At 42.6% G+C, this 23,357-nt stretch overlaps 1 protein-coding gene across 21 annotated transcripts in view; it reads right to left on the bottom strand.

Annotated features, from left to right (window-relative positions):
* Positions 1-23,357, bottom strand: part of LOC121589311 — a 191,142-nt gene that overhangs the window by 40,823 nt on the left and 126,962 nt on the right. The gene's annotated exons all lie outside the window — the stretch shown is intronic.

Genomic DNA, 23,357 nt, shown 5'->3' with positions numbered 1-23,357 from the left:
TTGCGGAAGACGACAAAGGTGTTTCTAACGGTGTCAGGGCAAACTATTCGTCCAAAAGGAGAGCTACTAGTACAAGTGAGGAACAGGTATGGCAATTTCGTTTTGCTAAATATTTTTGTTCTAGAACCAGAAAAAAATAAGGTGCTTACACCACTCCTCGGTCGCTCAAGTTTAGATAAAATCATGCCAGAATGGAGAAAACTGGTAAGTCTCCATTTTTCGTCTATTGATGCTATTCAACACAATTTTAAGTCTGAAATTCAACACAAATACTCATACGTAATTACGGGGGATGCCAGTCAGGCAATTGAAGGGTTTACAGCGGATATAATCCTTAAGCAAGATGCTGTACCCATATTTCATAAACCATACACTGTACCGTTCAAATTTCGTGAAAAAGTAGAAAAGGAAATAGATAGCATGGTGGAAAGCGGAATCTTAGTCCCAGTACGTACGTCCACATGGGCTAGTCCTATAGTAATAACACCAAAAAAGGATGGAAAAATTCGAATTTGCTTAGATGGGAAAGCTACATTGAATCGATTTATTTCCACGGAACATTATCCGTTGCCGGCTATTGATGACATACTAGCCAATTTGTCGAATTTTATTTATTTTTGCAAAATCGATTTAACCGGGGCTTACCTACAGGTACGTTTGTCCAACTCAGCGCAAGAGTTATGTACCGTAAATACCCATCGAGGATTGTTCAAATACACAAGAATACCTTTTGGTATAAGTTCAGCGCCGTCTGTATTTCAATCTATAATAGATCAAATACTACTCGGGACAAAAGCTATTCCTTATTTAGATGATATTCTAATTGGTGGAAGTACCATAAGTGAATGCAAAGAAAATTTATTCCAGGTGTTGTTTAAATTAAATAAACATAAAGTTCAAATTAATTCGGCTAAATCGCAATTTTTCCAAACAGAAATCGAACACCTCGGGTTCATGCTAGCAAGCGAGGGAATACGTCCATGTAAAGGTAAAGTGGAAGCAATCTGTCTTGGTCCAGCACCTAAAGATATTGGTCAGTTACAGTCATTTTTAGGTCTGTTAAACTACTACCACAGATTTTTGCCGAATTTGTCATCGGAGTTACATCCGTTATATAATTTGCTAAAGAGAGATAGCAAATTCACATGGTCCAACGAGTGCGAGACAGCGTTTAAAAAATGTAAGGAGCTCTTGGTTTCTAACGATGTGTTGGAACCCTACGATCCAAAAAAGCCACTTATACTAACAACGGATGCCAGTCCGTATGGGGTAGGTGCCGTGTTATCGCACATAGTGGATCAAGTAGAAAAGCCTGTGTACTTTGCCTCATCAACACTAACAAGCGCGCAAATGAACTACGGGCAAATACATAAAGAAGCTTTAGCGGTTGTGTTCGGCGTAAAAAATTTCATAAGTATTTGTATGGTACGAGTTTTACTCTCGTTACGGACAGTTCTTCGCTGAGGCAAATTTTTAACCCACACAAGGATCGTCTGCTGTCGCAATTTCTAGATTGCACAGATGGGCAGTAATTGTGTCGAATTATTCCTACAACGTGGTACATAGGCCAGGTAAAGGTATTAGTCATGCCGATGCATTATCTCGTCTACCATTGCCAATCAAAAATCGTATTGAGCACATATCGGTTGCAGATAATAACCTGCAACAATTTATTGGTGTGGAAGAAATAGAGGAAGAGCAGCACAAGGATGCTGTTATCAGTAACATTATTAATTGGACTATAAATGGTTGGCCAAAAGAAGTAGTGGAAGAAATGAAACCGTATTCAAAAATGGTACAGAATTTTGAGGTCGAAAATAATTGTCTCTATTTTGAAGATCGGGTAGTAGTGCCAAAGTCACTACAAAGTCGAGTGTTACAAAAATTGCATGAAAATCATGATGGGGTTATAAGAATGAAAATGATCGGTCGATCATATTTTTGGTGGAAAGGTTTTGACAAAGATGTACTAAATACACTTAAATCTTGCCCTATTTGTCAAAAAACTCAAAGGGTACCAAAGAGACAGTTACATCAAGTTGGCCTTCAGCTACACATGCATTTGAACGCATTCATTTGGATTTATTCTATTTGACCGAAATACTTTTTTGATAGTAGTGGATGCTTATTCAAAATTTATAGATGTTAAATCATTACGTAAAACGTGTACCGAGAGTGTATTGGAGCGTTTAGATGAAATCTATACGTATTTTGGGTTCCCAAATGAAGTGTGTTCGGACAATGGTCCACCCTTCAACTCCTCAGGTTTTATAGAAGCCTGTAAGGCAAATAATATAAAGGTGTTGAAATCTCCTCCTTATCACCCCCAGTCAAATGGATTAGCGTAGAGGGGAGTTCAGACAATTAAAAAAGTGTTGAAAAAGTATCTGATTGACGAGCGATTGAAACAATTACCACTTCAGAAAAAAATTAACAAAATACTTTTCAATTATCGCAATACTCCATCTACATCTACTGGTAAAACTCCTTCTTCATTATTATTCAGTTATGTGCCACGCACATTATTAAATACGAGCAACCCGGTTAAGCTATCTATACAAAATGATAAAAGATGCGTAACTATACTTCCCAAAACGAATTGCATACCTAAACAAGTAAGTCCCAAGCATACATACAGCCGCGGAGATAAGGTATTCTATAGAAACCATATGGAAGAATATGTTAGATGGATACCAGCGGTGGTATTAGAGAAAATAAGCCCAAACACTTATTTGATTAATTTACAAGGCAATGTGAGAATGGTTCATACAAATCAGATTCGGTTTTCTGAGCTTGCAGACCAATACCATCCAACCCTTCCGTTAATAGAAAGTAATTCAGTTCCAGAGACAGTTCCAATTACTAATCAAGTACCAAGCATACCTTTAGCGAAACAAAAAATAAGAACTACAAAAAGAAAACGAAGTGAGTCTTCTTCACCCAAGTTACGCAGGTCAAAAAGAATCAAGGATAGGCAAAGACACACATTGGACTAGCGTAATTTTGGATTATAAGAGTAGTCTGTAATCCTTAAAAAAAAAATAATAATAATCTCTAAAATGTCATTTAAAGCTGCGAGATGTGTTATATAGTGAACTACTACTAATACGATATGAACTATATTAGTATAAGTTAGAATAGTAATGTGAGTGCAGACTGTTTTTGGCTATTGTTAGAATTAGTATAAAAGGGGCTCAATCCTCATCTCGAGATTCATTCCCCGACAGTACGTCGAATAAACACATTTAAACACAACACTTCTCTTCATTGCATATCTAGCATTAGACATGTTGAGACTAAATAGTTTTAAAAATTTTGGTGTTCATATTTATGATTCGACACGACAGAACACTACTGGTTTGAATGCAAACTTAATATAACAGCCATTAAGAAATACACATGAACTGCTTCAACGTTTAACTTGGAGAGCGAAATGGTTCGAATGAAAGAACCACACACATTAGCCGGTATCGCAAAAGAAATTGTTAAAAATTAACATATCAGCCGATATCGCGAAAGAAATCGTTATAAATTAACAGTCGTCAAAAATTACGCAGAGTCGTTGAAATTGCTCTAATTTGGCATCGCGAACGCGCTGCGTTCATTTGTTAATTTTACTGATGACCCTATGCCGTCGTTAAACAAATGATCGTCAAAAGCGTATGCGATACAAATTAACAGACGTTTAACTATACTTCTCGAGTTTTTTCCATGTGTTTGCCCATATGCGATATCGAGCAGTCGTTAACTGTTTTGACAATCTTTTTTTTTTGACAGGAATGATCAACAAATGAGCTCGGCTAAACCAAAATGAACTTTAAACAACTGTTAAAATGCCAGCTATTATTCAAATATATTCGTATTGTAAACGCACCTTAACTATAACAACTAAACTATAACAACAAGTAGTTTAGGCAGGAGAATGATAGATCGGAGAAAGAGAGCGACTCGGAAGCATTAGACCCAATGTCTGCGTACAAACGGCGTCCATGGGCCTGCCCACGCCAGAATGCAGAGCCGGTTGTATACGATTCTATCTTTACCATTAACTTGAGAGGGCTTATACCCCGAACGTACCAGAAAGGTATACATGCTTCACTCATCAGGATCTAAAGGCAAGGACAAGGCAAAAGAGACACAGAAAACTTTCCTCATGGCTACACATGTCCTCACGTTGTCCATGCGTCTCGCTCGGTATCACAGCGGCATACGACAGGTAAGCAGTACAAATGCTGCTACCTGATACGCACACATATGTATCGAACACAACTATTCGGTTCGGTTCGGTAAACTTCGCGAGGACACCGGAACAAAAGGGCGCAGATTTTTTCATGATTTTGTGTGACTTTGGCTGTTTTGGACCGTGCGTGTAGGCGCTGACAATGGGACAAAAGTAGAAAGCTTGGAGCAAAATAATCGTTTTTCTTCCTCTATCCTCTATACCGCGCTTGCTTGCACTCATGCGCGAGTGCTCGAGTATATTCTCTCAGAACTGAGTATGTTTATGTTTATTTGTCTATCGATGGACAATAATGCCCTCTCGAACCATTTTAGCAATGTTTTACAATGAGTGTTTTACAATGAGCCGGTCTCATGGTACAGTCGTCAACTCGTACGACTTAACAACATGCCCGTCATGGGTTCAAGCCCCAATAGACCGTGCCGCCATACGTAGGACTGACTATCCTGCTATGGGGGGAAATCAATAAGTCACTGAAAGCCAACCCCACAAGTGGGTTGGCAGGCCTTGACCGGCATCGGTTGTTTAGCCAAAGAAGAAGAAGAAGAAGAAGAAGTTTTACAATGGATTGCAATAACATAGAACATACAAATGTTCACTATGGAACCAAATTTAACACAGAAACACGATCATTAAACTCAGTTGGCGAAATCCTTGGCTCAAAAGCGTCGCTGACGGCGTTGAAAGCACGGCACATGAGTAGGAACGGGTCAGAGGAGCCAAACTGCGTTCTACGGTCGTCGAGGGCCAACATTGCCCGAGTCCGAAGCGGCCTGGCCGGAACGTACAGGTTGATGGCAGCCAGTAGTGACGGAGAGTCAATATGGCCGTCGAGAAGTCCCGTGATGAACGACAACCTGGCATTTCGTATTCGCTCACTTAGGGTGGATAACCCGAGTAGTAAACACCTAGTCCGGTAATCGAGCGTTTGGTTCCATGAGCGAAGTGCAAATCCTGTAATTTTGCGCTGGATTGATTCCAATTGATTCCGACGCGCTGCAGTTGGCCACCATACGATATTTGCATATTCCATCAACCCGGTCGTTGTGAGCAATAGAGCTGTGCAATAATAAGTGAGCAATAGAGCGCCTTGGTGCAAGTTATATCATTAAGCTCGCGAGTCATATTGATAACTAGCCCTAGCATTCTATTGCTGCTAGCTACTACTTGATCCAGCTGATCCTTAAATGATAGTTTTGTATCGAGCAAAACACTTAGATCCTTAACACATTGTTTTCGCGCCAAGGACTGTCCATCAAGCGCATATTCATACAATGATGGGCAGCGAGAACGATTGAAAGTGATGGCTTCACATTTATCTGTGCATAGTGATAAAGCATTACGGTTGCACCAACACTGGAACTCATGCAAGGAAGTTTGCAGTCGGGCGTGGTCTTCTGGTTCTCGAATAACACGAAAAATTTTCGCGTCATCAGCGTACAATAGATGATTATCAGCCGGAAGGATGAACGTCACGTCGTTGATGAAAAGAAGGAACAGCAAAGGACCCAGGTTGCTGCCCTGCGGGACTCCAGAAGATGCATGCACTGGACTAGACATCTACGGGCCTAATTTCACAGAATATTGACTATCTGTAAGGTACGATCTAAGCCACGTTATCATAGGGTTTGGGAGACCAAGTAAGTCGAGTTTCGCTAGCAAGATGGAGTGCGATACACTGTCGAATGCTGCATTGATATCCGTATAAATAGCATCTAGTTGTAAACCGATATCGATATATTTATGGCATTTGCTAACAAACTCTAGTATATTAGTCGTTGTAGATCGCCTGGGTACAAAACCATGTTGATTCACACTAATATAGTTGCAGGCCGAGGCCAACAATGGCTCGTAGATTAGCATTTCGAACACCTTTGCACACACGCTGAGTGAGGTTACGCCACGATAGTTTACAGCATCATTCTTACAGCCCTTCTTGTAGATGGGTGTCATCCAGGAAGATTTCCAAGTGGCAGGAAAGGTTTCACATCTCAGGGATGCCTTAAAAATCTTCATCAGCGAGGGAGCAAGCGTAGAGGCACACCACTTTAGGATAACGGCCGGTATACCATCTGGGCCAGGGGTATATGAGGATTTGACACGTTTGATGGCAGAGGTGGTCGTATCGTCATTGATGACTGGTAGCATAGGGAGCAGTGCACCAACAGGTATGTCAGAGAGAGCATCGGCCACATCTTCTGGACCAGTAGTTAGCGAAGCGAAGTTGTCCTTAAAGCGCAAGGCAAACAATTTACACATTTCTGGCAGGGAACAGGCACTGTCCCCGTTTTAAAGTATAATGCTTGGTAGCCCAGTAGATTTTCGTTTTTTGTCCATATAACTCCAAAAGCGCCTAGGGTACTTGCAGAGGGAACGTGCAGTTTGTTTCAAATAACTTCGGTGACAGGATCTATTATATCAGCGATAGAGAGAATGAACTCTGTTGTAGTAAAGACGTGACGTGCTGTTTCGTTCTGCTCGTTGATCAGAATAGGCTTTCTTTTTTTCTTTTTTTAAAGCATTTAGTGTGCGATCAGCCCATAGTGGCCCACGACGAGGAATTTTAACAGGGGTACATTCACATATAGCAGATCTCATAAACTCACAAAAAGCTTCTGTGGCATCGTCAATGGTTGAATAGTCCGAACAGTTAAAAGAATTGTCAAAAGATAAAATCAGTCGCTCCAATTTTGGAAGGTCAACTAAAGCTTGTTAGCTCCCGAACTAGTCGCGTAACGAGATAGAAATTTATTTCTCATAGGAGTCAAAAAAATGTCGTATCGCCGAGTTTCTCTTTGGGTAGAAACTTTATTGTGTAGCGGTTTTTGAACACCTTTAAAAAGTTTTTCAACTACTCTCGCCCGCTGTCGTGATGCTACTGTTGCAATCGCGATGGCGAGGAACCCGATTCCTGATCTTGAGGTCATTCGCCTTCCCTGTGCCCGAACTCGTTACAGTGCCCTCTATAGGTGAGAGTGTGGAATTTCTCGCGATCGCAAGGGCTGAATGTTTGGCTGTCAGCCCCGGTGACAGTTCTATATTTGTTTACGATCGTCGCAACAACGAGCATAATTCAGCCTCTTATCAGCATCAATGGCTGTAGCGATCGTAACTGGGGCTACGCTGTCCAAATCAAAGTCAAGCGGAGGGTGGTGTTCGTCGATAGTAGTAAGGGGATATTCACAGACAGGGATTGAAGACCATGTAGATGCAACTGGCCAATTTGCGTAAATTAGGTCAAGTATTCGCCCCGATGAGTTAGTATTGAAGTTATGCTGGTATAGTCCATTCTGATGCAAACCATCAACGAACTGGACACTTCGCGCAGAGCGTATTCGCAGTTCAACCCGTGCAGTGAGAATGTATGTGTTAATGTGCAGTGACATTTGTCTCTATATCTCACTCCCCCACCCCCACACACCCACATACACTCTCCGCGCACTCTTAGAATTTTAGCGCGCACGCTACAACACAATACAAAAGGTCGTTTTAACCGCGCGCACCGATCAAAGTCGCCGGTCCAATCGGAACGTGGACACTCCAAGTCAGAGATTTGGTGTGAAGAAAAAGTTTTTCTGACCAAATCGACAACACACACGCGACGACACAAATCGTCACATCTCGACCGCCGTCGATGGAAGTGATGAGCTAAAAATAGATCAGTGAGGCGAGTGTGGTAGGGGGAAGGACAAGAGAGGAGTATATAGCATTCATTCGGTAGAGGAGGGGGGGGGGGCGCGTAGAACAGAACGTAAGGGTGAGTCGTCGCGTGTGTATGTACACTCGAGAACTCTACTCCCGCAACCAAAGTATCACGGGAAGTAGAAGCTACTTCATGAGCTACTCTTTTTGCTACTTTTCAGCGTTTTGAATCGCTTGGGAGAAGGCGTGAGTAAATATCACCGTTATAATAAATGATGCACAATCTCAGACTGCGCATAAATTTATCTGTCAAACGTCTCGATTTGATGTATTTATCTGTAAACAAAATCTCTCGGACATATAATCAGTGCTGCAAAATGTCATGAGTATCACGATATTTTTACCAACTAAAACAATGAACATATCCGTGGTAGCTTGATGCTCATTGCTGATAGTCAATAAAAGTGCGTCATGACATGCTGAACATGTGAATTCTTGAGTCTAACGTGATACTCTGACTGACAAGCTTAGCTTAATGCCGGCGCAAGCATAATCATGTTTTTTTTCTGGATGTGATCAGTGCTGCCAAATGCCACTGTTTCAGTCATCAACACTCATGACTGAAACGAAGCTCAAATCAGCTCACGTACACAACTGAGATGATCAGTGACTATACTCAAACAGTTGGAGGATCAATCACATGTTTGGTGACATTTTGATACGTACCCAACTGTTGGTAACTCACTTGGACACGACGTTTTTGTCGATAATCGACATTCTTGGAATATACTTGGCGTGTTGGCCCAAGCAACAAAATGAGCATGCTTTCTCCCTCTGTCTGTTTTGATTATCTGTCGGGACAAACTGAGCGAAAAAACATGCTCATTATGTTTCTTGGAACCACTTGCAAGCACCGTATATCTCCCATGACCATCGCTATGATCACCGACAGAAAATATCGCGACCAAGTGACTGACCTGAACTGAACTGAAATGTTTTCTGTTCGCGATATTAAAAACATTGCACATGCCAAACTGACTGACACTGCTTTGAAACCATGTGATATACATTTTCACCACCAAAATGTTAGAGGACTACGTACCAAACTCACAGAATTCGGATTAAACATATTGGACGCCAAATATCAGATAATAATACTCACCGATATGAAACTTAACAGATATGAAACTACGAGCGAGAGGTGGAACGCTCTAAAAACAAAAATAATAAACTGTGCAAGAAATATACTCCCACCACGTCGTGGCACCACAAAATCTGGTTGGTTCGACGATGAATGCAGACATGTGACCGAACGTAAGAATACTGCATACCGAGCAATGCAGCAACGGCATAGAACGCGGGCATGCGCAGAGGAATATTCACGGCTCAGACGCGAAGAGAAACGAGTTCACCGCTCCAAGAAGCATGCTTTGGAAGGGCAAAACATGCGGGAACTCGAGCAAACCAGAGAGGCGTACGGACCGACATGAAAGTTTTACCAAGCGATAGCAGGTCACCGAAACAACGTTGTACCTAAGGTAACCTGCTGTCGCAACAAGGATGGAGATCTGGTCAGTAACCAGCCAGAGGTCTTCTCGCGGTGGGCTCAGTACTTTGATGAATTACTCAACGACCAGCTAAACGAACAGCTAGAAGCGCCACTAGCAGATAGTGTCATGCTACTGCCACCTAGCATAGAAGAAACACGAAAGGCTATCCGTCGGCTGAAAAATAACAAGGCACCCGGAACCGACGGAATTGCAGCTGAACTGGTCAAGAATGGAGGTGCACGACTAGAAAACGAGATTCATCAAATTGTTACTGAGGTGTGGGATAGCGAATCGATGCCTTGTGATTGGAATCTCGACATCATCTACCCCATATACAAGAAGGGAGACAGGTTGGACTGCAACAACTACAGGGGTATTACGGTGTTGAATGCCGCCTATAAAATATTCTCCCTGATCCTTCAGGATCGCCTTGTCCCGCACGTCGAAGAGATAGTTGGAAACTATCAAAGAGGATTCCGAAACGGAAAATCAACCACTGATCAGATCTTCACCATGCGGCAGATCTTGGAGATGATGGCTGAATACAGACACGACACATACCATCTCTTCATAGACTTCAAAGCCGCATACGATAGCACAGCCAGGGTAAAACTGTAAGACGCTATGAGCTCATTTGGAATCCCGGCCCAACCGATAAGGCTAGATAGAATGACTATGACCAACGTCACTTGCCAGGTGAGGGTGGATGGAAAACTTTCAGGACCTTTTGCTACCACCAAGGGTCTGCGCCAGGGGGACGGGCTTGCTTGTCTCTTATTCAACCTGGCGCTAGAGAGGGCCGTCCGTGACTCGAGGGTGGAGACTACGGGAACCATCTTCTATAAGTCAACCCAGATCCTGGCATACGCTGATGATATAGACATCATTGGTCTGCGGCTCTCCTATGTAGCAGAAGCCTACCAAGGGATTGAGCAGGCGGCAGAGAGCCTCGGATTGCAGATAAACGAGGCAAAGACCAAACTGATGGTGGAAACATCAACGGACCTACCAACAAATAATTCGAATCTACGTAGGCGTGATGTACAGATAGGTGAACGCACTTTTGAAGTCGTCCCAGAATTCACCTATCTGGGGTCAAAGGTCAGCAACGACAACAGTATGGAAGCTGAGTTGCGCGCAAGGATGCTGGCGGCCAACCGGTCATTCTACAGCCTGAAAAAGCAGTTCACCTCAAAGAACCTGTCGCGACGGACGAAGCTGGGACTATATAGTACCTATATAGTACCAGTACTCACATACGCCTCTGAGACATGGACACTGTCCAAATCCGACGAAACCCTCTTAGCCGCGTTCGAGAAGAAGATGCTCAGAAGGATAATTGACCCTGTATGTGTGGAAGGACAATGGAGAAGCCGCTATAATGACGAGCTATACGAGATGTACGAGGAGACGAGGAGATCTCACTGTCGTACAGCGTATAAAGCTCGCCAGGCTCCGGTGGGCTGGCCATGTTGTACGCATGGAAACGGACGACCCAGCCCGTAAAGTCTTTTTAGGCCGTCCACAAGGACAGAGGAGGCGTGGTAGGCCCAAATTGAGGTGGCAAGATGGCGTGGAGGCGTCCGCCATCAAGGCCGGGATAACGGACTGGAAGACGAAGGCGCGAGACCGTGAGCGGTTTCGGACACTCCTGAGGCAGGCCAAGACCGCAAAGCGGTTGTAGCGCCGGATAAGTAAGTAAGTAAGTAATACTCACCGAAACCTGGCTTGATAATTCAATTCCATCATCGCTACTGTTTGACCCGGGCTATTCGATGTAAAGATGTGATCGTAGCTTGTCTGACAGTATGCATACTCATGATGGTGGCGCACTGATCGCATGCTCATCCTTAATGAACACCCGTGAACTCACTCTACCTAGTAACTCACTTCAGCAAGTGTGGGTTACCGTTCACCTATCATCTTGCACGATATTCATCGGGACTGTTTACATACCTCCTAATCGAGCTAACGACACAGATACTCTTACATCGGTGATTGAAAGTGTAAGTGCAATAGTAAACCATGCAAAAACTAATGATCTAATATTTCTGTTTGGAGATTTTAATTTTTCGGCAGTATCATGATCACCATCACCACAAACATTTGGTCACTCATCATCGTTCGCGCACTATGTGGCAAATTCATCATCCTCGGTCAGATCCCGGTTTTTGGGTGAAATTAACGCTAGCGATCTTTATCAAATAAGCGGTATCAAAAACTCGCTTAACCGGCAGCTCGACATAGTATTCGCAAATTTTATTGCCGCAACTTACTGCATCAATTTGCACCAATGCCCAACACCACTGGTCTCTCCTGACCTGTACCATCCAGCCATCGATTTAACGGTTCAAATTCCAAGCACAATGCCTAATCCTACACTGACCCAAACAAGTAGACCTAGGATGAATTTTTATAAAACCAATTTTACTCGGCTTGATGAGTTCATAACCAATTTTAATATTCAGTTCAGAATTAGCCAGTTTAATTCTGTTGATGAAGCTTTATCGATATTTATACGCTTTCTTTTATCCTCGTTTGATTCGTGTGTACCAATTATCACACCAAAGAGCGGCCCTGCTTGGTCTGACCGCCACCTAAAAATACTTAAAAGAGCTAAGGTAGCTGCATTAAAAAATATACGAAGTACCGATCACCTGTTAACAAAAGCATATTAAATGAAACAACTCGCTTGTACCGTAGTTACAATAAAATACGCTACGGTGGCTACTTGTCTCGGTTGGAGAAGAATTTCATTAAAAGGCCCAAAGCTCTCTGGAGTTTTCGTAAGAAACACAATAATACAAATGTGACACCTAAATCGATTTACCACAATGACCGAGCTGGTTCAACTGCTTCAGATATTTGTGATATATTTGCGTGTAGATTCGAGGAGGCATACACAATCTCAACTACTGACGACAATATTATCACCAACGCTTTAATTAATACTCCTAATGATGTCATCGACCTTAATTTAACTAATATATCGCAAGAATCTGTTCTAAATGTGCTCAAAGCAGTCAAGCCCAAAGCTAGTCCTGGCCCAGATAGTATTCCTGCCATCATTCTCAGCCGATGCTGTGAGTCCATAGCGCCGATCTTCACCAAAATTTTTAATTTTTCACTGCAACAAGGAGAATTCCCTCTATTTGGAAGAGTTCATGGATTGTCCCCATATTTAAAAAAGGTGACAAGGAAGATGCAGCCAACTATCGAGGCATAACATCACTCAGTGCTGGGGCCAAAGTTTTTGAGAAAGTGATCCAAACAAGTTTACTCACGGCTTCATATCACTATATTAGCCCTCAACAACACGGTTTCGTTCCAAAGCGGTCGACGATTACTAACCTTATTGACTTTACATCACAATGTCTCCGTAACATGGATAGCAGGATGCAAACAGATGCAGTTTATATGGATTTAAAGGCTGCTTTTGATAGCATCGATCACAACATCCTTTTAGCCAAGACGAATAAGTTTTGACTTGGGCGAAATTTAATATGCTGGTTAGAATCGTACCTTGTCAATCGATCGTATGCTGTATCTTTCTCACGGTGCCATTCAAGGTCTTTCATTGCATCATCTGGTGTGCCACAAGGTAGCAACCTGGGTCCACTACTGTTCGTACTGTTCATCACGACCTATCGTATGTAGTACCAGCAGCGAATCATTTAATGTATGCAGATTACATTAAAATCTACATAACGATAAAAAATGACACAGACCACTCCGAGCTACAACAATACCTATTCGATTTTCACCAATGGTGCAATCGAAACTGCCTGAGCGTCTGCATTGAAAAATGCCGAGTCATTTCATTCACACGAGCAGGAGAAATTAGGAACACCAGCTACACAGTTAACGGTTTACCTATAGAACGCACTAATGCTATGAAGGATCTCGGAGTCATACTTGATTCAAAGCTGTCATTTGACCAGCAAACGGAGGAGGTGTTTACCCGAGGTAATCAATTGCTTGGCATGTAGTTTCGTATAACAAGAGATTTCAAAGACCCAGTCTGTATCAAAGCATTATACTGCGGTATTATCCGCCCGGTACTCGAATACGCCTGTGCTGTCTGGAAGCCCTCAACCCAAAGACTTTCTGAGAGAATGGAATCGATACAGCGTCGCTTATCCCGATACGCAACACGCTTGTTACCTTGGCCACCCGAGGTAATCAATTGATTGGCATGTTGTTTCGGATAACATGAGATTTCAAAGACCCAGTCTGCATCAAAGCATTATACTGCGGTATTATCCGCCCGGTACTCGAATACGCCTATGTTGTCTGGAAGCCCTCAACCCAAAGACTTTCTGAGAGAATGGAATCGATACAGCGTCGCTTATACCGATACGCAACACATACTCAACTTAAACATACTCAACTCCATGTTTAGGGTGTTTAATGAAGTTTGTCATTTGTTTGATTGTCGATCATCAGTGCAATCCTTTAAAAACAGCCTTAGAAACGAATTATTAAGATGATCTTTCTACTTATCATAAACTAATATTAGACTTAAGAACATTCACACGGATTTATTGTTATGCATTGAACGAGTAATAGACAATGAAACAATAAACAATAAACAATATGAAAAAAAATGTTGTTTTTACGAGTGCAGCGATTACACAATATTGCTCCTTTAAGGTACACAATTTTTAAGGAGCTTGTTATTAAAGGTATCAGTTATCAATTGGTCATTACTTTTACGTAAAGCATTAAAATAGTACTAAATAGTACTGAATGTACGCTTGTCTCGATATTTGTTTAGCCGTCAAGGCTTTTCTCTGACTCAGAATATATCCCAAATATTTTTTACAGCATGGAAAGAGGGGTTCATCAAGAAGAGATATTGCTCTTGCTTTGTTGTTTGGAACTTTTTATCACTTTTGTGCTCTATGTTGGAGCGCGATTTGTCTATCGATCTGGATAGGCCACAGTTTTAGAATCCATTAAGCGAGACTTATTGAACGCTATCAGGCCCGTTAACATGCCATGCAATCATGAAACAGGATGCGCAGCTTCCAAGTCCATCCACTATCAACACTATAGCAAACACCACTACATATGCTTTCATATGTACACCAGGTACCTTAAGCGCACCTCTGATTCCGGCTAAAGGTATTGCACTCATACGCACACTACTCGATCACACCCCACCTGCGAGCTGGCCCGCCCCACAATTACTCCTTGGGACAGGTTCCGCGGATGCCTCTTCATCCACATCCACATGCCGCACGAGGGACTGCGGATCTGGCTGAATCTCACGAGAATTGCCCCATCAATCTCTAAGTAAGGCTGACTATCCTGCTATGATAATAAATAAGTCGCTGGAAGCCGACCCTACTAGTAGAACAGGCAAGCCTGGATCGACAACGGTTGTTGTGCCAAAGAAGAAGAAGGACACCGAAGACTTGCGCATCTTTATGCTTCTTCGTTATAGCCGACTTAAGAGTACCTCCACCTTCATCTCATTCAAAGTGAGTTTGTCGCTTTCGCTTCGCGAAAAAGCTCTCGATCCATCTTCATGGCCAGCAGAATTTGGTTTTAGAGAGTTTACGGACCGCCGCATGTCTGTGACCAACTTTCACTCTTTACTCTCACAGGCCTATGAGCACTCAACCGTTCTCCCAACTGAACCGACTCCGTCAGCAGCACCAGCCGACGCCGATACAAGCACGGTATAATCAGTCTACTACACACAACACACTCACACAAATATCGGTTACACTATATTCGTTGTTCAACATATCTCCTGTTGAAACTAAATGCACTGTTTCAGTCGAATAATATGGTAAACGCACTCGGAAATGTTTTCGACCTGATATTTGGCAGATACATAACAGCTGAGGCCTCCCCCATGTTACAGTATGCGATACTTCCTTGCTTCATACTGACGACCACCACCATCCGCTCGTTTTCGAAGTTTTGATTGCCCACACCTAGGTCCCTTAACCGTCTTGTGTACGACCAAAAAACTTTATGTAACCGTACAACCGCCTACCCGGGTAGGCCATACATTTTGTATGGAAGAATGATGTTTTTCGTGGTTAAAAGCGTATATCTTTTGAATTACTTGATAGATTTGCATGAAAAAAATCTTGTAGGATCATAATAATGTTTTATAACATAGCGTAGTAAAATTATAATTTTCAAAATCCTAAAAAAATTCCAATCTTAAATGTGCTGTAACTCCAGCACCATAACCGGCCAGGCTGCAAATTTTGAGCGGATACCTATGACTTTTTCCAAGTTTTACTAACGTTCCTTTCAACAGATATTTAAATTTTCCAGTTGATTTGCTTGTTGTTTAAAAATTTATGTTAACGATCTATAAGATATGCTTATTATAACTTTTTTAAACCAGCTCCGACCCCAGACAATTTCGAAGCCCGCTTCGGGGCCAGCTCCGCTCCAACTCAACTGAGCCGGTTCTAACAGATTGCACCAAAATAAATCCTTTTCAATTAAGTTTCAATCGGGAAGATCCGTAAATAGCTAAAAAAAATAATGTTGAAAGGAATTAATTAAAAAAATAATAATACAAAATCGACATGTTTTGAACATTGTCCAACAATCACACAATCACATCGGGTGTTAGCTTCTACACTTGCGGAGATATATATATATATATATATATATATATATATATATATATATATATATATATATATATATATATATATATATATATATATATATATATATATATATATAATATATATATATATATATATATATATATATATATATATATATATATATATATATATATATATATATATATATATATATATATATATATATATATATATATATATATATATATATATATATATATTAGTCCAGAGCCGTTGGTCCGGAACCATGGATTCGCCGCCGGCTCCGGAGCCATTGATTCGTCGCCAGCTCCGGAGCTGTTGGTGCGGAGCCGGCTCCGAAGCCATGGGTGCGGGTGCTTGTAGTGGTTGGTATCATTTGAAACAAGTGTTATTTTCAATATATTGTTACACAAAACGCAATAAAATTTATCTGCAATACAACGTTTGAAAGAAAAAGATATAAGCATCCACTAAAAATATGCGCAAGGCCGGTTGGGGTGTTAGAGTTACAGCACTTTTTTGTTTAAAAAAAATTGATAGGATTTTTATAATTAAGACTTTACTACCATATGTTATAAAACATTATTATTATCCTACAAGACATAAGTTTTCTTTCAAATCTAACAAGTAGTTCAAAAGATATACGCTTTTATCCACGAAAAACATCACTCTTTCATACAAAATGTATGGCCTACCCGGGTAGGCGGTTGTTGAAGGTTATATAAACATAAATAATTTAGAATAATATTTTAACATTTTGGATATTTTTTAAATCTTTTGCACATGGTTAGAAAACATCTTTTCTGAGACATTTTAAAATTTTTAAATCTATACGACTTTTTAATCCAAAGCTATTTTGGAATAAAGATGCAAAACTTACCCGGGTAGGCGGTCGTACACATGGCGGTTAAAGAAAGAAGGTCGAGTAATGTAGAGCGATTATCATTCAAGAAGAAATAGAAGAAAGGGGGCGTTTGGCGTCCTAAGATGGCGATTGACAGCTTGAGAAGCGACCCCAAACAAGGTACACGTACCATTCAAATTGTAACGAATTTTCGTTGCCATTATTTTTTATTTTTTGTTTTTCAGCTTTTTCGCAGTGATTTTTGGGTTAAAACACATTTTTGTTTTATAGAGCATAATTCATACGCAGTTTTTGTGAATTTTTGTAACAAATATTGATGCCTTTCACGATTCTAGTCAGTTTTTTGTATGGAGTTAGACAGTTGGAGGCTGAAATCATGCAAACATTTCATAAAAAGCCACACACAAAACTAGCCTGCAATTTTCAGTCTATGGGGGCCTTTCCGTTTTAAGCTCGTAGGCTGAAATTTCAGCCTGTCAGCTTTTTGCATTGTATAGCAGTTTTCGAGCAGCTATCTAAGTGGGTATAATATACAGGTAGGCTTATCCCAAGGTGTATGAATTTAGAAGGCTGATTTTTATCGCTTCTGCTTCTGAATGAAGATTTTAAGAGTGTTTTGAGTATTCATCAAGCCTCCAGAAAGCTCGTTGGAGCAAAAGTTTTCACTCGTTCTGTCAAAAAGTGATATTCAAAATTGCTTATAAAAATATTCTATGAGACCACCTGGACTACATACACTTTGATTCTGGATTCCATCACCAGATCTCTTTAATGCACCTTGGGATAAATGTAAACAAACCCGCTGCGCAAATTCGAGCAGTTTCCTGCGCAGGAAATGTACCAAAGCCTGCGCTGGCCAGCGCAGATTTTGACTGGTCTCCCGCGCGGGACTTCAGCGATTCCTGCGCAGGCCTGCGCAGGGTTAGCGCCATCTGTTGGCGAAATGGATAAACTATTTCTGGCGGCGGAGCAAAAAAACGGTCAAAAATTTAAAATTATTGGCGCCCATTTTCTCGTCCGCTTCTTCTCCCTCCCTCATCCTGCCTTGCCTTACTTGCGCTTCAGCCCGTGCCTTCCGCCGCCAGCTGATTGGGTGTTGTGGTGTATGCGTTGATTCATGTATGTGCATTGCGGTTGTGTATTGTTATTGGTGGGTGTTAGCATTTATTAATTAGTGTGTGACCTTGAGACGCTGTGGGAGAAGCTGGATTGGGATTCAAAGTGTTATCGGTGTATTGATGGTTTATTTTATTTCGCGCCGCTGCTGATGAGACCATTCGATGCCCCTGCCAATTGAGGGTGAAGAAGCCTATTTAAAACAAGCGTAGGAGAACGTCTAACACTAATCTAATATTTTTTTAATTTGAACATGTTAGATGCTTCAACGACCTTCTAAGCATCATGTAGCACAGTGTATGATGGAAATAAAATAACTTTTTTTTTAATGTGCAGAAATCTGTCACGAGTTTTCGGGTCGTAACACACACACACAGCGCAGGGAAAGTGACCGTTAACTCTATCATGTCGCGATCCCCCACCCCGCCCGGCGCTTTGGATGAGGATGCGTTTAAATAAAGCTGAACCAGCCGTTCTACCGATACGGTAGCCGTACTCGAACATGCAGCGAGAGGGGGGGGGGGGGAGTGCGTGCTTGCGTTCGCGCTTTCGTGGGTGCGTGCTTGCGTTCGCGCTTTCGCGGGTGCGTGCCTGCGTGTGGAAACCCCAAAACTATTTGATTCTGATGCGTACATTTTCATCCACTGCGGCTACAAAGTCCATGCATTTTCGATTTCGCTACCTGAGAGACAACACAACTATCGGATTGGCACCACGATCTTTGCGATCGGTTCTGTTGTTGGGGGTATTAATAAGACACACGATCGAAGCAATCGTGCATGTGATATGTAGCACATTTCTTTCCAATTCAGCTAGCGGACGCAAGTGGAATCAAAACTTGAATTGAACTCATACAAAAGAGGCTTCTGGATTGGTTTATTACGGTGCGCGTATGGTGCTGCACCTGTCCGTACAGAATCTCGCGGCTTGTTGACTTAGAGTCGGTATTATGACGCCGTGCGACCGGCACTGCCTTGGAATGGGTAAGGCTCGGTAGGTTCATGTCCTTTGTTCAAGAGTATTCCGTGCATTTGTCGCGCCACGGCGATAGACCCGGCAGCAATAAAGTCATAACAAACTCTTACCCGGTACGGATGGCGCTTCAAAGTTCGTTTTCTTATTATTATTCTTGTCATTACGGCTTACGCGATCATGTTGGCCTTTTAAGGACTTGACGTACACGTAGCCGGATAGTCAGCCCTTGCTACGGCGGACGGTTCATACGCGGTTAGATCCCACGACGAGCATGCAGATGTGAGGAATGATGGCAGTGCTGCGGGACCGCTCCTATCTACCGTGCAACTTGCATACTGCCACACTGTCTCCTGTCCGGGGCATACGCAGCAGGCAGGAGGAAGGATGCACCTTCTCAACAAAAAAACACCGTCATGAACCAGCGGCGGATCTAACGGTAGACGGACTAGGCGGTCGCCGAAGATCTCTAGTATGTAGTATGGCGTATGTTTACAAGTGGACAGAATATTAGCGACAAGGGCCCGCGGAAAGATGGTCGTTGGGGCCCTGTGGCGGGAGAACCATTTGCCCCCCCCCCCTCCCCCCTCATGCCAGCAATAATTGTAGGGCCTGTGACTGATGATCGTAAAGGTCCCATGGCCTAAGCCCCCTCCCTCCGCTGGCAATTTAGATATACTGTTAAATCTCCCAACAGCTGTGTGTCAGTACCCCTCCCCCGGTCATCAGTTACCATTTACATGGGCTTCAACTCGTCTTTCAGCCTTTCATGAACTCCTTCCTTTCCGATGGATCATAAAATTTCTGAAGAGCATACATTCGGCGACAGTTTTGCACACACACGCACACTCACACCCATGCGCAGACGGCTCAGCATATCTGTGTAATCTACACCATACGAAAGCAAAAAAGCTTAGTGTAACAAAGTTATGCTTAATGCTTAACACGTTCAGTTTGATGGCAGGCCCCAGGGACTGCCAGTGAACTTTCCAGTATGCCGGTTTCACAATCAGCTTGCGTTCTAGATACCAGCGGAAAGGAAAGTTGATGAAAATCAGCGCCGGGCTGAACGTGTTAATGCAAATAAGGGTTCTGCGCGTTGCACAGCAAACCCTCCAGCGTGAGCTAGCGATTCCGTAGTCATTTTTACATTGCAGCAATTGAACTCATTCCGCTTTTTTAGTTTGATTTGTGAAAATGCAACTTCATCGCCGCAATGTTTGTTAACGGCATTTTTAGGCGCCACAGCAACTCATGAGCATTGTCCACACGCGAGAAAGAGATAGCGCTATGGTGGGAAAAAGCACGGACGAGGGCTGACAGCGATTGGCCGTCTGACGCACCAACACATCCAAACCTTCGACAGCGTGCTCAGGCGAGGGGAATGAGGCGGAGCCAGGGACGGGCAGCTCGACGAGCTGCTCGACAAATATGCCGTTCGAGAGAAAAGGAAGGCATGATAAAATTCTCAGAACTCCATGATTTCTTCCGTCGCTTTACACAGCGGGAACCCGTATTTTCGAGCAGGTACTCGAATCTAATTCTAGCTTTGTGGCTAGAATAAGCTAGACTGAAAATTGCAGGCTAGTTTTTTTGTGTGGTTTTGTATGGAGTGTTTACATGATTTCAGCCTCCAACTGTCAAACTGCATACAAAAAACTAACTAGAACCGTGAAGGCCCCCTATATCATTCTAGCCTCAAAGCTAGAATAAGATTCGAGTATCTGCTCGAAAACACGGTGTTGTTTACATTTACCCCAAGGTGCATTAATGAGATCACGTGATGGAATCTAGAATCAAAGTGTATGTAGTCCAGGTGGTCTCATTGAATGTTTTTTAAAACCAAATTTGAATACCACTTTTTAACAGAATGGGTGAAAACTTTTGTTCAAACAAGCTTTCTTGAGGCTTGACGACTACTCAAAACTCTCTTAAAATCTTTATTTAGAAGCAGAAGCGAAAAAAATCAGCCTTCTAAATTCATACACCTTGGGATAAGCCCACCTGTATATTATACCCACTTAGATTACTTACTTACTTATCCGGCGCTACAACCGCTTTGCGGTCTTGGCCTGCCTCAGGAGTGTCCGAAACCGTTCACGGTTTCGCGCCTTCATCTACCAGTCAATTTGGGCCTACCACGCCTCCTCTGTCCTTGTGGACGGCTTAAAAAGACTTTACGGGCTGGGTCGTCCGTTTCCATGCGTACAACATGGCCAGCTCACCGGAGCCTGGCGAGCTTAATACGCTGTACGACAGTGAGATCTCCTCGTCTCCTCGTACATCTCGTATAGCTCGTCATTATAGCGGCTCCTCCATTGTCCTTCCACACATACGGGGCCAAGTATCCTTCTGAGCAACTTCCTCTTGATAGCAGCACCCACTTAGATAGCTGCTCGAAAACTGCTATACAATGCAAACAGCTGACAGGCTGAAATTTTAGCCTACGAACTTACAACGGAAAGGGCCCCATTATTCGACCAAATTTTAATTAAAAAAAAAATTACCACATGTTGTGTTTTGGACACATGGCATCATTAATTGTTTTGATTCAATTTATTGTCTTATTCACGGGTTTCATACGCGATGCTCTTTCAGCCAACATACCGCTGATGCGACCACAGAATGGCCCTGCTTGGGGTGATAGAAAACTACGTCTGCTGTAAAGGAAAAAAACGTGCAGCTTCTTCGATATTACCAAAATCACCGAAATTTTGCCTCGCGACGTGACTATAATGCCGTACATTCGATTTGCCGCCGGTATAACAGAGATTGCTATCGCAACTACTCTTGACGAATGGAGCGAAAGTTTCGCTCTCGAGGATTAAGGAATTTTGTTGATTTCAAACGCAAATCATCATCCTTCCCCAGCACAATCACTTACAATGATGTGAATCCAAATCTTCTTCTTCTTCTTTGGCTCAACAACCGTTGTCGGTTAAGGCCTTCCTATACCACTAGTGAGGTTGGCTTTCAATGACTTTTGGATTACCCCCCCATAACAGGATAGTCAGTCCTACGTATGGCGGCATTTGGGGCTAGAACCAATGACGGGCATGTTGTCAAGTCGGACGACTGTACCATGAGACCGGCACAGGAATGGAAATACTGCTCCAGAAATTTGTGAATTATTTACCAGGCGATTCCAAGACTAATTTCGCCCTGACGTCACCAATCCCGATTTAATCAGAACTGCACTTGGAAACACACCAGTTTGTGCCATCGAACCATGCCTTCCGGGTTTCAATGAAAACTCGATTAAGGACGCTATTGACAGGCTAAAAGCTTCATTCTCACCGGGCCCAGACGGCATTCCTGCGTCCATGTTAAAAAGATGCACTAATCAGCTCACTCCTAGTATGTGCAAAATCTTCGACACCTCGTTTCGAACAGGAGTCTTTCCCGCGTCTTGGAAAGTCTGATGGCTGATACCTATCCACAAAAAGGCGATAAAGCTGCTGCCTTCAACTATCGTGGAAACACTTTCCTCTGCGCCTGAGCTAAAGTTTTCGAGTTGCTCGTTTACGAACCACTCCTAGTCAGTGTTTCGAATTATATGAGTCCAGCTCAACACGATTTCACACCCAAAAGATCGACAACATCTAACCTCATGGAATTCGTAAGCATCTGCCAAACCGCCTTAGATGCTGGGATGCAGGCTGATGCCATCTACACAAACATCAAAGCGGCATTTGATTCGATCCCGCTGATCCCGGCCAATTGTCGCCTGATGTATGCTGTATGTATGTATGACAATAAACTGTTTCTCCAAGTTGAAACTTCCAGCGACGAAGCACACTAGCAAAGTATTTTGAACTCTTTCTTCGCGTGGTGCACAAGTAACTGCCTCCAGCTCAGCATCGAAAAATGTACCACTATCACATTCAGTCGTTCACGAAACCCTCTTTTGAGCAACTATACGATAGGCAGTTGAATTTTGGAGCGTAAATGTATTTGCGACCTAGGAGTTTTTCTTGATGGAAAACTAAATTTAAACAAACAGGTATATTGTCACAGCTAACTAGAGAACTATGCGACCCAACATGTGTGATAATGTTTTACTGCTCCTAAGTCCGGCCTGTTATTGAATATGTCTCATTTATATGGTGGTCCACTGCATCCCGTCAACTGGCGCGTATCGAATCCATCCAGCGGAAAGCTACCCGCTACGCTTTACGCCGATGGAACAATACCGATAATAGGACTCGCTGCGCCCTACTTGGACGTAAGTTCCTCGAACAGCGCCACCGTAACGCACAAAGGGCTTTTATAGTCGATCTGCTAAACTACTGACTTTACAAAGGTTAAAATAAATAATACATTATTTTGACTCTTTTAAATCAAATTAAAGTTTTTACTTTTCT

Source organism: Anopheles merus, chromosome X, assembly GCF_017562075.2.
Source record: "Anopheles merus strain MAF chromosome X, AmerM5.1, whole genome shotgun sequence".
In the NCBI taxonomy this organism is placed as follows: domain Eukaryota; kingdom Metazoa; phylum Arthropoda; class Insecta; order Diptera; family Culicidae; genus Anopheles; species Anopheles merus.
Note: the sequence above shows the minus strand (reverse complement) of the source record. Positions and strands in the feature narration are given on the sequence as shown.